This window comes from Sturnira hondurensis, unplaced genomic scaffold, assembly GCF_014824575.4.
Source record: "Sturnira hondurensis isolate 20B ecotype Veracruz unplaced genomic scaffold, ASM1482457v3 Scaffold0023357, whole genome shotgun sequence".
NCBI lineage: Eukaryota > Metazoa > Chordata > Mammalia > Chiroptera > Phyllostomidae > Sturnira > Sturnira hondurensis.
The window spans coordinates 2395603-2409858 of NW_028095988.1; positions in this window are offsets into that span (position 1 = coordinate 2395603).

Here is a 14256-nt window from a genome sequence, read left to right on the forward strand (position 1 = left end):
GTCAAGCACCTAGCTTAGTCCTTTCTCTAGCTTGTCATTTACTTGTAAAAGGAACACTATTCAGGCCTTAAATGTCAGCTTCTTGCCTGTGCAAACGTAAGATCAGGTAACCCCCTGAGTGTTACTTCAGCCTGTACTCTTATACTGGGACTTGAGCTCTCTGACATTAGTTGGGAGCAGCGAGACACCCTGCTCTGGAATCAGCCCCAGGGGAGTGACGCTACTGAAGGTTTGGGGTTTTTTTGTCCTCTGTGAGAGTAATGCATCTCCTTCCTGAGGGTAGCTCCTAGCTTTTTATTTTGTATATTCAAAAGATGGCAACTCTTTCAAAACACAGTTAGGTTCTGGCCAGTGTGGCTCAGTTGATTGGAGTGTCGTCCTGACGACAAAAAGGTCACAGGTTCAGTTCTGGTGAGGTACATGCCCAGGTTGTGGGTTCGATCCCTGGTTGAGGCATGTACAAGAAGGCAACCCATCTATGTTTCTTTCTCACAAAAATGTTTCTCTCCCTTCCTCTCTCTCTAAAAGCAAAGAAAAAAAAAAGTCCTCAGGTAAGGATTTTTAAAAAAACAAACACAATAAGACCTGAACTTTAATTCCCAAACTTGGGTTTCTTGCCGGCAGCTCTTCCTGTATCTAATTCAACTTCCCTCAACCACTGTCTCCTCTATGAGCTAATCCCTCTCTTGGCTCCTGTCTGTTAATGGCCCTCCCCATCCCCCTGAGGCACCATATGCTTCCTGATATTCTATAAAGAGGATGAATCTCACTTAGCTGTCCTCTGACTTTTGGAATGTACTGTCCCCTCCATAATGTCAGGGGAAAAAAAATAAACTCTAAGGCAGCAGGACTTGCCTTTCCCAGAGAAGGGAAAATAAAGGTTCAAACCATTTGCAGTTTCTGAAAATCTCACTGAGCAATAATCAGCCCCAGCCCACCAACAACTCAAATTCATTCAGATTCGCCTTTTCGGTGATTGTCCTTTGTTCAGCTCTCCTCTGCTCCTTGGTTGTCTCCCCTGCTCCACCTTCAGACACATGGAACCAGAAATTCATTTCAGGGCCAAGAGATGGTGGTTTGAGCCTCTGGTCATCTGAATCCCCTGAGCAATGTGTTGAAATTTAAGGCCAGATAAACCTGTGCCATTTGGCTTATTATGAGCTTGTATTACCAGAAACATTTTTAGTGCAGATTAGTTTAAAGGAGAGTTCTTTTTTATTGTCTCCTGTTCATTCAGAGTATAGAATAATTATTATTGAATATTAATGAGCTCTAATTATATACACAAAACATCAGGTTCTCACCTAATATTTCCAAATTATTGCTCTAGAAGAAATATACATACAGTAGTGAGTCAGTGTTAAGAGACATGGCTTACCCTTCAAACTCTACGTAGCTTCACTGTGTATAACTTTGGCTTTGTTCCTCTCCAGATACAGGGCCGAACACTGACAAAACAGCTAGCCAGTTCAAGCTAAGATCCCATTTGACTGCTTTTCTCTCACTAAATTAGCACATTTCTCAGGCATCATTCAGAACAATGGTTCTCAATCTTAGATGCAATTAGTATCATCTGGGGAGCTTTAAAAACAATCAATACCCAGGCCCCACTCCAAATCAATAAAAATAGATTATCCGGGGTGGGTCTCAGTCTTGGGAATTTTTATGAAGCTTCCCTGGTTTACCAATGTGCAGCCATGGGAGCAAATCAGTGTTTTAAGCACTATCAAAATGATAGGCTTCGTATAATATAATTTGCATTGTAGGTCTCAGATAATAACTGTTGACTTTATATTTGAATAAAACTTAACGTAGTCACACTTGAAGTCAAATAAAACCAACAGGAAAGCTATACCTCGATAATGAAAAGTACAGATACCTGTTCCAACACTATGTAGATTAGCCAGATCTTTGGAGGTAGTAAAACAATAACAAATCTGGCCAAATAAATTTTAGTAACTGGCTTCCTGTTTGTCATGTTTTTAGTACGGCCAGGACTATGTGAATATAGAAGTAGTTCTGATTCACCCTTCATTCTCTCCATTGAGGGAGCCAGGATGAAAGCCAATGGTCTAACTGTAGTACCAGGGGGTGAGATTAGACCTGGGACACAACCTTCTTGTAGATATTGGGACCACAGGAGACTGTGGCATCTTCTTTTTGATAATTCCATAACAACCTGAAGTATCTATCTCAAAGATGTTTTCCTACTACACAACTTCTCCCTCCCACCCCCAAACACACACCCTGGGCCAATCCTGAAGGCAACTCTGTTTACTGGGCACAACCACGCTCCAGAAAAGACATCCTGGCTGCTGCAGGTCTGCAGTTTCCCTGCTGAGGCAGAACCTGCTTTCCTAAATTTGTTTGCCAAATTCATGTGTCCTCAAATAGTCCTTCTCACGGTGAGGTCCAATCAGCAAGCCTTAGGACATCTTTATTGCTTTAAAAGAATGGAAGAAATGTCTGCTTCTAATTACCACATTTACGGTTGCTTTTTCTCTCCTGTAGAAACAGACCCAACTCCTTTTGAAAACTTACAAATATTTCACATTTGTTTGGAGTGTAGATTTCTTTCCAGGTTTTCGGAGAGCTGAAGTCATTGACACACAGCTGCTGAGTGCAAACATTGTTTGCTTCTAGCATGGCCAAACCTACCTTTTAGGCCATGCTGGGAACAAGGAGGAGCAAGTATGATGTGGAACAGTCCCAGGGACTGCTGGGAGAGGTACTTTTCTGTCTGCAGAGACCTCAAAGAGAACTGAACAAGGTAATGGTGGTCTTGAACCCTCTCCCCATCCATGACCCTGACCCCAACCATATCCCAGGTACCAGATTCTAGTTCAGACTTCTACTTAGCATGGGACTACAGAAACACCTGGTGACATTTTGGGAAATAAAAATGGAACAGCATAGATCCCGGGATATCAGGCCTCTGGTCTGATTCTGTGTTTATTCTGAGTCTGTTCCTAGTTATCATTGGGTTCCCATTAATCTATCAGATCCTTTTCTATAAAGAGCACAGATAGAACAAGACCTAAGTGAGTAACTGGCCACTGAGGCCAGGTGCTTCCAAATCCTGCTCATTATTGGATCACCATCAACCCCTTGGCAAGTCTTTGTGCATATTCATGATGGTCTGGAGTCACAGGGATTGCACGACTATTTAACATAGACATTAGAATGTTACCACTAGTAGGAACCTCTTACATTATGAAAGGGATGGTAAGACTCAGAATCAACTTTCTCAAAGTCGTATGCTAGTTAATGCCAGAGGCAGGATGATAACCCCAAAACCCCAACTCCCAAACAGTGCTCTTTATACCACCCTTTACTTTCAAATTTTAATGAGAATGGAAATATGTGTGTAAGTTGATCAACACACTGTTTCCCCAGAAGACAGGGGCACTTAGGACAATAACATTATGAATAGAATGTTATTTGGATTGTACAGAAGGCCAGTCAAGGGTTTGTGCTGGAGGGAAATGGGTAACATGTGTCACAGATGCAAGAAGCCAGGGATGTAAGAAGCCAGGCTGAGAAATCCACACAAGAGAAAACTTGTCACTCATGGTGGGTGCAGGGAAGACCAACACAGCTAGGAAATGTTCTGTAGTTCTCCAGTCAGTCAGTAAAGAACCAGGAAAAAAGCAGTGTTCCCAGAGAAGACTAAATGGCTGAATTAGAAACTCTGAGAAAGAAGAGAGAAATCAACAGAGGGAAAAGTTAATCTCTTCTTAACTACTCTTTGTTTCTGCACACAAACTGAAGCAAGTAGGAGGAATTTCCAGCCCAGAGCCCCCAGTAAGAAAGTCTGGTCCATTGATTCATTTAACGTTCAGCCAGTCCAAGAGAGGAAACCCGCAGGGACTTAAAGGGACACTGCCAGTATATGGGGATGGGAAACCCACTGCTGGAATGAAGCTGTAGTTGTGTTTGTTCCCAGCTTGGTCAAATGCCACAGTCCAGTGGGAAAATATTCCCTTGATGCCAGGCATGGGGTGGGGGGAGAGTTCTGAGGGACTGCTGGCAGGATATGGTTGCTCTCTCCCCTACACTCTGGAAAAATACAAGGAAGAAGTTTGAACTTGGCCCTTGAATAGGTTCATTTTGTGTGCCAGGGTAACCCGAGCACCTAGCAAGCCCCAGGTCTTGGTCTCTGGTGACCTTGCCCTTCAGTGACCCCGGAGACAGCCAAAAAGTTCAGGGACAAAGCCTGGTTGTCCTCAAATTCCACTCAAAAAAAAAAAAAGGAAGATGACAAGAATGTGTCTGATAGGCTGGTGGTCAGTCCTAGGGCATGCCCCCCATGTCACATGGGAACCAGGCTCATATTTGATGGGGTTCTTTAAAAGCATCCTGTTAGCAAAGAAAATAAGCTAAAGAGGATATTTTTAAGAAAATGGTGAGGTTTGTGGCAAATCAGGAGTAAGGAGTCGTCACTAAAGTGGAGCCTCAGGGCGCTGCTCAGGGACAGAACAGTGGGGTTACAAAGGCCTGCATTCTAGGCAGACACTTGCCCTCAGGAGCAGGGCAGGCTGACTGTCTGGGGGCATCTTCCATGGAGGTTCCTTCCTCTTCCTCACCAGCAGGCATCAGGCAGAAAATGGGAATCCCAGTCTCTACTTCTGTCTTCAGTTCAGGCTACTCTGCTGTGGAAACTCTGCCCCAAAACTCTGCTCATTCCCAGATCTAAAAAAAAAAAAACCAGAGCTGCAGAGCAAATTTTTTTACAAAAGGGAACAGTCACCCACTCGAGGACTTTGTCTAATTAGCAGGATGGGACTGTTATAAAGGCCTACAAAGAGAGAGGACCGCAGTGTGAAAGGAAAGTTCTACCTGTCCGATGCATGGCAGCCATTGCATTGCCTAGTAATCAACCCAGCAAGGTGTTTGATGACTGATTTCCTTACCCCTGGCAGAGACTCGGCTCGAGGAAGTCATTGCGCAGACTCTATGCAAGGCTAGTGAGAGTGAGTGGCAGAGGGAGAAGCCCTCCTAGCCTCTTCCAGTTCCAGACTGAAGGGGAAACCAGAGGATACAGGCACACATACTGTAAAGGTCAACATAATGCCAGGGGAGGCGCTGCACTGGACTGAGACCTGTCAGTCTAGCCTAGGAAAAGGATGGGATTAGCTGGGGGAGCTGAACCCTTCTAGAGTGCACAGAAGTTTGGGCCTGGGGATATAAATGGAGAGAAGGCAGAGACTCTTCTCTCTTCCTCTGGGACCCATGGCACAGACGTGCCATGAGCTGGAATGCTTGTGGGACCAATGAGCCCTGGAAGCCACGTGACCGGGCAGTGGGTGCCAGGCTTCCCGGCTGGCACATTGGAGCCCCTTCACAGCCAGCTGCAGAAGTTGGCAGTGGTCCCAGGCCCCCCGCCAAGCAGCAGCAGTGACAGTGTGGTGGTACGGGCCAAGGGCTCAGACTCCAGGGAGAAGCCTGAAGCCGGACTGCAGCTAGGAACAAGCTAAGCCACCTGGATTATTGTGCTGCACCCACCTGCCGTTCTCAAAGGTTGATGTTTTTAAACGGGAGAAGGAACTTCAGGCACAGCCTTGGACTGACCTGGCAGAGGGTAGCTGGATTTCTCCCTGGGTGTTTTGGAGGGGATAGGCTCTGAGGCAGAAGCCTGCCCTTCTCCCAAATTGTGCAGTTTTTGAATAAAAGATCCCTTTCCTTATTCACCAAACCTCTGCCTCTGGAGTTTGCTGTGCAGGCAGCAAAACCCCAATTTCTGTTCTGTTGCATGACCAAAGCCCCTCCATCACCAACCAAGTCCGGGGTAGAGGAGTACTGATTAGTGACTTCAAAGCTACAAATTTGCACCTGAGGAACTTCCAGAGCCCTTGGGTAACCTCATCAGTCTGTCAGCACAGATATATCATGCAACCCCTCTGTGTCTAGCTCCAGGCTGGAATAAAAACAGTACCGGGAAGAAGACAGACACAGCCTTACACTCATGGAATTGACATTCTGATTCAGAAAATAGACAGAAAGCCAAAAACTACAGGTTTAAGGAGAGTTGTAGACAGGAGGGTTGGGAACAGACACCCCAAAAAGTGACGTAAATCTGAGATCTGGGGACAAAAAAGTCAGACAAGAAAAAGAGATTGGCAGGGACTGCGAATTATTGTCTCTCAATGTTCATCTCCTGTTCTTCCATAATCTCAGAACTTTCTGTTGAACATTGCTGAAGATTACACTTCCCAGCCTCTCCTACACCCACATGTGACTATGTGAGCACATTCTAGCCAATGGAAAATGAGAGGGAATGATGCATAAGCTTCTGGAATTTGGGGAAGAGGCTTGGCTTTGCTTTCCCCTTTGCCCTTTCTAGTAGCTGTAAGGTGGCAGGGAGCCTTCTTGGAGGTAAGGAAGGTGACACCCTTGGCAATGAGATAGAAGGATCCTGAGCTTCTAACGACTTCTCAGACCAAAGCAGCCATGCCAGTGTAGAGTTTTATATGAGAGAGAAAGAAATGTCTTTGTTGTTTAAGTCATTGTTCTTTTGGCCTCTGTTCCAGCATCCAAAGCAACGTTCTCACTAACACTTGGTCCAAGGGGAAAGCACAGTGCTTCTGAATATCTTAATTTCGTTTTATCTTCCTAAGAAGTCAGTAAGCGGGGGGTTATTATCAGCATTTTAGTGTTACAGAAACTAGATTGAGAGAGAGAGTTGTCTTGTTCAAGGTCACACAGTGGTACAGCCAGGAACTCAGAACTCAGATATTAGTCCCTCCGAGTCCTCACTGTGCCTACACTGCCTCCCTCTCTACAGGATGGGTTTTGGTGTTTTCTCCATTAATGAGGTGAGTTTTCACCAAGTCATCCACACTCCAGCTTCCTCCTATGTCAGTCCAGCCATGGACTCATGACCTCAGTAACACATGCACTGACCAGTCCCAGTAATAGGGTTAACCGCCTACATGATGTGGTGACTTCAGGTCAGGGATATAAAACTATTGACACTTTTCTCAGAGAAGCTCTTATTGTATTCTGAAAGAGAGTACTTGAAATAATGCCCCCCTCCCAAGTTTAACCAGTCTTCCCTGGTGGAAAAAAAACAAAAAAACAACCCTAGGACCTTTCTAAGCCACCAGCACTGGTGAGCTCAGGGACCCTCTGTCTATCCATTAGAGCAAATTGCTTATTATGACTACCCCAACTTTTTAGCACGAACAGCCCTGATTCTCTGGGCTCCCCTCAGGATACATGTAAGAATAAGTCTATTATTTTATCTTTTGCCAGCCCTTTGACTGATTGCATGGGAAACTGTGGGCTCAGTCATGTTCACACAACTCCTTAGTTGCTGTTCCTCAAGTTACAAATCACCTCTGGGGTACAGCATCTGAATAATTCAGATTTTGAAATACTGATTTTTGTTTATGTTCCTCCTGTCTTCCTCCCAGTCAGGAGACAGCTTCAGGTAAGAATTTGGCTTGATCAAGCCATCATGAGCTTCAGATGCCTTTAACCCATAAAGATTTCATGGGCCCTTGAGTCTGCAGAAGAGCAAAGCAGCCAGGAAGCAAGGCTGCAGGCTAGGGTGGGAACACCTGGGGAGCCTACGGCGCACAGGTGGCAAACACAAGGCCCATGGTCCGAATCCCGCCCTCCACCTTCTTTTATCTGGCCCAGGACCTTGTTTCTACCCAGTGGCAGCACCAAGCTCTCATTTAAATTATTAAGGAGTAGTTACATCTATACAGTCCTAAAATTACATTCAGCCCTTACCTTCATAGAGTCCTAAAATTACCCCATCCCTCACAACCACGAGGCTGATGTGGCCCCCGGTGAAAATGAGTTTGACATCCCTGCTGTAGCTTAATGTTGGACCTGTGGGTGGGGTGGGGTACAGCATGCCCTGAGCATGTCTCAAATAAGCAAAAGCCACATGGCTCAAGCAGGCCTTATCTGGATTCCGTCCTCTTTTCTTTCATGCAGCTCACTTCACACCCCTTTGTTATGATCTACAGAGGGACACCTGAAAATCAGGCTCCTCTGTCACTACTGCTGTTTTTTCCTAATTGCTTGTCTCATGAATTGTCACATTTGTTTTGGGACAGAAGGCTGCTCTTCACTGGTAATACTTCTGAGATACCCAAACAATTTTTATAAATGTTTTAGAAACATCCACAAAAGATGGTTGAGACTCTCAGATGGTCCTTGCTTCTTCCCACCCCACGCCTTCTCCTCAGTTGACTTGCACACCAGCACACACAGGCGGGGGGTGAATCTTCCAACCCTCTACCCACGTCCCTTGGAGGCTCCTGGGTGTGTGTTCTGCCCGGTTCCCTCCCTTTGCTACAGAACAGCCAGTGCTGTTCCAGAACAAGCAGTTTACTCCTGTTCGCTACCTAAAGGCAAGACTATGGAGTCAGAAGTTTGGTGGAAAAGGAAAGAGGCTGTTTATTAAAAGGCTATACAGTTTTGAAATACAGACAGTTTTGAAATACAGGAATGGTGTTTGCTTCAGGCCCCTCCTCTCTTTAAAACACCCAAAGATTAATAATCCTGCCAGCCCAGACCAGTTTCAGAATGTGCCTGGAGTTTTTTTCCCATTTAAAAGTACCATCTTTTAAGGAGTGCAGATGTCTGCAGCATGATTATTCAAGCAGCTTCGCTGATTCCTGGTCACAGTTCAGCTCCAGAGATCTCTCACAAGTCTGTGCGCGCTTGCTGAAGTCCCCTGCAGTGCAACCAGCGCTGCCTCTGCTTTCTGTGTGGGAGGGGCTCCATGAATGTTCCCAGACCACACAGCCTCCAGGGTCCACCAATCTCAGGAACTCAGACCTGCTGCGGCCAACCCCGCCAGCCAGGGGCAGGGGGAAAGCCACCTCTGTGATTCCTGTGCATTGTATTTTAAAGACTTGGCCTAAGCCCCAGCTGGTGTGGCTCAGTGGATTGAGCACAGGCCTGTGAACCAGAGGATCATGGTTGGATTCCCAGTCAGGCCACATGCCTGGCTGCAGGCCAGTTCCCTGCAGGCAAGTTCCCAGCAGGGGATGCACAAGAGGCAACCATACATTGAAAATAAAAAAATACTTGGCCCAGAAATCTATGTGCAACAGAGCATCTGGCTTTTACATCAATGTGCACCAGTGTCCATCATTTTTGTCAGCTCCTCAGTGTCTTTGACCCTCTCCCAGCCACCATTTTGCAGAAGGAGGCAGAAGTTTCCCGGCCACATGCAGGAGCACAGGGTCTGTTCACCCAGGGTTGGGCATCACCTCACCACACATGTGTTGTGACCTTCTCAGCCCATACAGTAGCACTGCTTTGTTTACAGTTGCCCAAAGCATATCACATGCAGCTGCTTGTTCAGCCTATAGCCATCAGTTCTTCCTGCACCCCCCTCCCTTCTGGGGAGGAAGTGCTGGCTCTCGGGGTTTCTCCCCTGCTCCCCAGTGATCTGGCCATATCCCCCTGTCACACCTTGAACTTCTGGCCTACACGTCCACTTTCCTTGTGGATCGGCCTAGATGTCCCACAGGCTCATCAAACTCCCCTTTCCTTTAGGAACTGATTGCCTCTATTCCCAAACCTATGCTTTATCCTTTCTCTTCCTTGGATAGTAGTATCTCTACCCACCCAGTCACCCAAGTCTGAAGCCTGAGAGTCAGAGTAACCACCTGGTCAGTGATTCTGGCAGCTACTCTTGACTGTCTTTTATGTCTATTCTTCTCTCCATCTCCTTCCAAGTATGTTCCAAATAGTCTCCTAACTGATGACTTACAGCATTCTTGTTCCTCCAATCCATTTTCTACGCTCTTATAAGGATGATCTTCTACAATGCAAACCTGATCACCATGAGATTTTAAAATTCATTTGGTGGTTCCTCATGTTCTTGAGATGAAATCGAAATTCCTTAGCAGGGCCATAAGATGCCCCTCCTGATCCAGCCCTGACTACATCTCTAGCTCTCCCTCCCACTCCACAAACACAACACCCCAAAACTGCTGTGTTCTCACACCTCTGGGCCTCTGCCCACATTGTCTCTCTGCCTGGAATGGCCTTTCTCCATCTCTTTACCTGGACAGGTTAGCCCTCAGTTTAGGCACCTCCTCTTTCAGAAATCCTTCCTGACCCCCTAGCCTCTCACAGCAACCTCTGCACATTGTCAGAGCAGTCATCACAAGCTACTTTGGGGTCTCCTTAAAGACAGGAACTGTATCTCAGTTTGTCTTGTCCTAGAGTCTGTCAGTGTGCCTAGCACAGAGTAGGTACTCGTTAAATGTTTATTGCAACAATGAGGCTACATGGAGTCCTAGGGTATAATGTTGCCACTTCTTCCCAAGATTTCTGTTACTTCTACTTCTCAAATTTCTTGTCTTGGAAAAACTTAAGGTAACACTAATTTAGGCCAATAAAAGTAGTTCCCTTAATTTTTTTCTCTGGCAATATTAATATACTAATTCATTGAGCCATTCATTAATTAGCCATGTCACTTAACACACACAAAATACCTCCTCTGTGCCAGACCCTGTACTAAGAATTAAGGATATGAAGTTAAGTGACACACAGTTTCTGTCCTCACAGAGTTAATAGTCCAGTGGGGAAAGATCTACATGCAGACATATCAGACATAATAACATGATCAACATTACAATGGCTAAGGGAAGTGTGAGCAAGGGATGCTTTTTGGACCTTCTCCTTTGAGGTTCTCCTACCCACATTCTATCCTTGCCCCTGAATTATAATTGTCTATAGTTCTGTTCCCCCCTCCCACTAGACTAAGAGTTCCTTGAGGTAAAAACTGTTATTTATCTTATAGTTATTCATTCAGCAAATATTTATTAAATGCCTACTGTATGCAAGATCTTTTTAGATGTCATGGAGATAGCACAAAATAATACAGGCTAAACTCTCTGCCTTCATGGAATTTACAGTGTGCCTAACACAGTGCTTGGAGGACAGTTTGTTAAATGAATGAAGGATGACTCGGGGGATTTGAGCATTGCTGTCAGGCTCTGGAGGTCAGCTAGGGGAAGAGAAACACATTTGTTCAAAGGGCATGATGAAGACCAATGTAGGTACACTGCCTGGGATCTGGTTTGGGAAAATTAGAAAAAAATTTTGTTAGTAAAACTGTTCAATGGCATAATATAATGATGGTAAATAAATAATAATACAGAAATTTGTAGAAGGAATTCCTATAATGGGTTTAAGGAGCTAAGCCAAATGACGTCCAGGTCCTTTGCAAATCTGAAATTTCACAATTTGAAAACAGTGAAGTTTACCCAAAATATTCAGCCATCAACACATGTAGCAAACTGGTCACTGACTCATAGACATTTCTTCAGAAAGGGAAACTGGCAAACATGTCACCCATGGAGTTTCACAGCTACTTCACCATGAACATTTTTGGTCTCAGTTGGCAGCTAAATCATAGCTCCTGGCCAACTTTGAACCTTGGATGAAAATCAAGAAACAAGAGGCTGAGCTGGTGTTCAAAAAAGGAGAGAAAATTACAATCCTCCTGGACTGAGTTATTTGTTAATTTGATGAAATATTATTTAGCTGTTATAAAGAATAAAGTAGATTGATATATATATGCATATAAATATGTGATATATTAAGTTAAAAGAGAGTAAATTAAATAATACTATATAAGGTATGATCACTTCTGCATACTTTTTAGAAAGAATATATGCATAATTTTCCTGAATAGAAGTGTAAGAAATTGTTAATAGTAGTTATTTACTATGGACTGTGGAAATGGGAGAAGATGACTTTCAATTTTAATTTTCCTTGTTTCTATATTGCCTCTATGTTCTAACACTTTTTAATGCCAACAAAGTTCACCTAAATTGTGAAATTAGGCTAATTTTTTACTTCTTCTTTATAGTTTTCTATTTTAAAATTTAAATCCAATATTTTCATTTTCTAGAAGCTAGAGAACAGGGAGCGGGGACCAACCTTGCCACTACCAAGACAGTTTTTATTAGCTCTACTTCTAAACATGAGAAACTGGAGTCAGGGAAGTGGTGGGATGGGAGAGGGAGAACCTTTTGCTTGAGATCATTCTGTAAAAAGATGTCAGGTGCATCTCCTGGGTGCATTATGACTCCTCAACACATGGACAAGGAGAAAGAAAAGGGTTGTGTGGAAGGCATTCACACTTGCCAAAGGCCTACGGTGCATGGGCATTTTATACATTGATGAGCTAAAGTCTACCCTTAGAAAGCCTTTAAACTGCAAGACCTATCTTACCCTGAGTTTTCCAGAATTAAAAGCCTTAAAGCAGGCACAGAAATTTCTGGCAGAAGGAAGCATGATAAAAATGATACCCATACAAACTCCCTCACCATGTACCTTGGGATCCTCATTTTTTCCTAGGGATCCTATTTATTACAGACACATATTTGTGCAACACAATGCTGCCATCTAGAAGCAACCTTTTATATAGTGATGAATGAGGAGGGTGAAGTCTGGGCAAGTAAGGGTTAACCTGAGAGTCAGGGTCTGGTACCAGCCCTGAAGTTCAAGAGCAGTATGTAGGGTACTTTGACATTCTTGTTCCTTTTTATAAGCCTGAGAGACAGGTCTTCTCTCAGTCTTCCCAGCTCTGCTCTTCTCTGCCTCCTTGGACCTTAATATCTGTGTTCCTTACTTTGGACTGGTAACCTAATCTTGGTTCTCAGTTTCTTGTGGGATAGAGTTAGGGATTTCAGAGACAGCAGTCAAAATTTGAAATAACCACCATGGGGAACGGGATCTAAGACCAACTGATAAGGCCCATTATCCTTCAGGCTGTCTCAGGATCTCCATTATTTCTGGGATTAATGGGTAATGCAGGTTGGATTTCACAAGAAGACCTCACACCTCACCCATTCCCCATTAACAGAAAGAGCTTGCCATACAATGGGCCAAAGCATGCCCATCTCCCAGCGGGATGGCATCTTGCTATTTTGGGCCCTCTCCCAGGTGGACAAGGTCTAAGACATTGCTTCCAGCTGGTTGTTTCCTCTATCTTTCATACCAGTCCTGATCAAAGTGGGGCATTGGCGATTATGCCTATTGCATTTCAGTTAAGGTGATGACTTTGATTAGAATCAAAGGTGGGAATGCTCATGGGATAGAAAATGAAAAGGCATCCTGTGAGCAAAGTCATTCTGCCTGAGAGAGGCGTGAATCTTTATCCAGGAGCTAACCTGTTCATCTCCCTGAAGATCAGGGATGGATGTCATTTCATTCACAGGTAAGAGCAAGGAATGTGTGCAGTAGGGCCCTGTGGTTTCCCAGTGATGAAGCCTGTGACCTTTTAGGAGAGATCTCAAGAGTTAAAGAAGGTGAATAATATGGGCCCGTTTTCCCAGGGCTCAAGTGGTATTTGTCACTGACTACTGCTTGTTTTAGAAATTATGTGTAGGGACTTGAGTTAATCTGACTCCTTGGTTCACAGATATTAGCATTACTGGTCCCTGTGAGACCCCTGTCTTGGATTTATTTATTGACTTCTTTATTTCTTTTTCCCCAATCCACAATTCTACTCTCTTCCCTCACCCACAATAATTTTTATGTTTAGTGTGTTTGCTTCTGTTTGCATGTTTTCATACAAACATTATTTGTTTGCAGTATTTTTAATTTATGTAAATGGTCTATCCCATTAGGTTTCTTAGCTTTTATTACAGTTTATTTCCCCTATTCTTTCCATGGTTCTCAAGATCCACCCATGTTGCTATGCATACATCGGATCATTTGCTTTAATCCTCCTGCATAGTACACCCTGATGTGCACTCATTATTTTTAATTTCTAGGTCTCAGTGATAAAAACTCAGGGACCCCCAACTTCCACCACAAATAACTGTGCAGGAAACATTTGCATACATGTCTCCTCATGGAGATGTGTAAGAATTTCTTGGGATGTATCTCTGGCAGAGGAATTAAGTGTAGCTAGTCTGATACACTAAATTTGACTCATAATGCTAGAATGTCCCATCTTCTAACCAGCAATGTGTGAGAGTAGTCATGTCCCACATCCCTGCCAATAGTTGGCATTACCTTCTTTCTGTATTTTGCTAATATATAAGACATTCAGTGATATATCTCCTTGCTGTTTTAATTTGCATTTTTTGGTCTTACTAATGCTTTCAAATCTCCCTTCATATCTGCCAGGGTAGGCTCAGACCCCTGCTCCAAGATCAAGGCCTTCATTATAACAGCTGCCAGAAGTGTTGGTTGCTGATGTCTCACAGGTGCAACCCTCCCCAGCTATTGCCCTTAGCAAAAGGAAGCTGCTTCACCCAA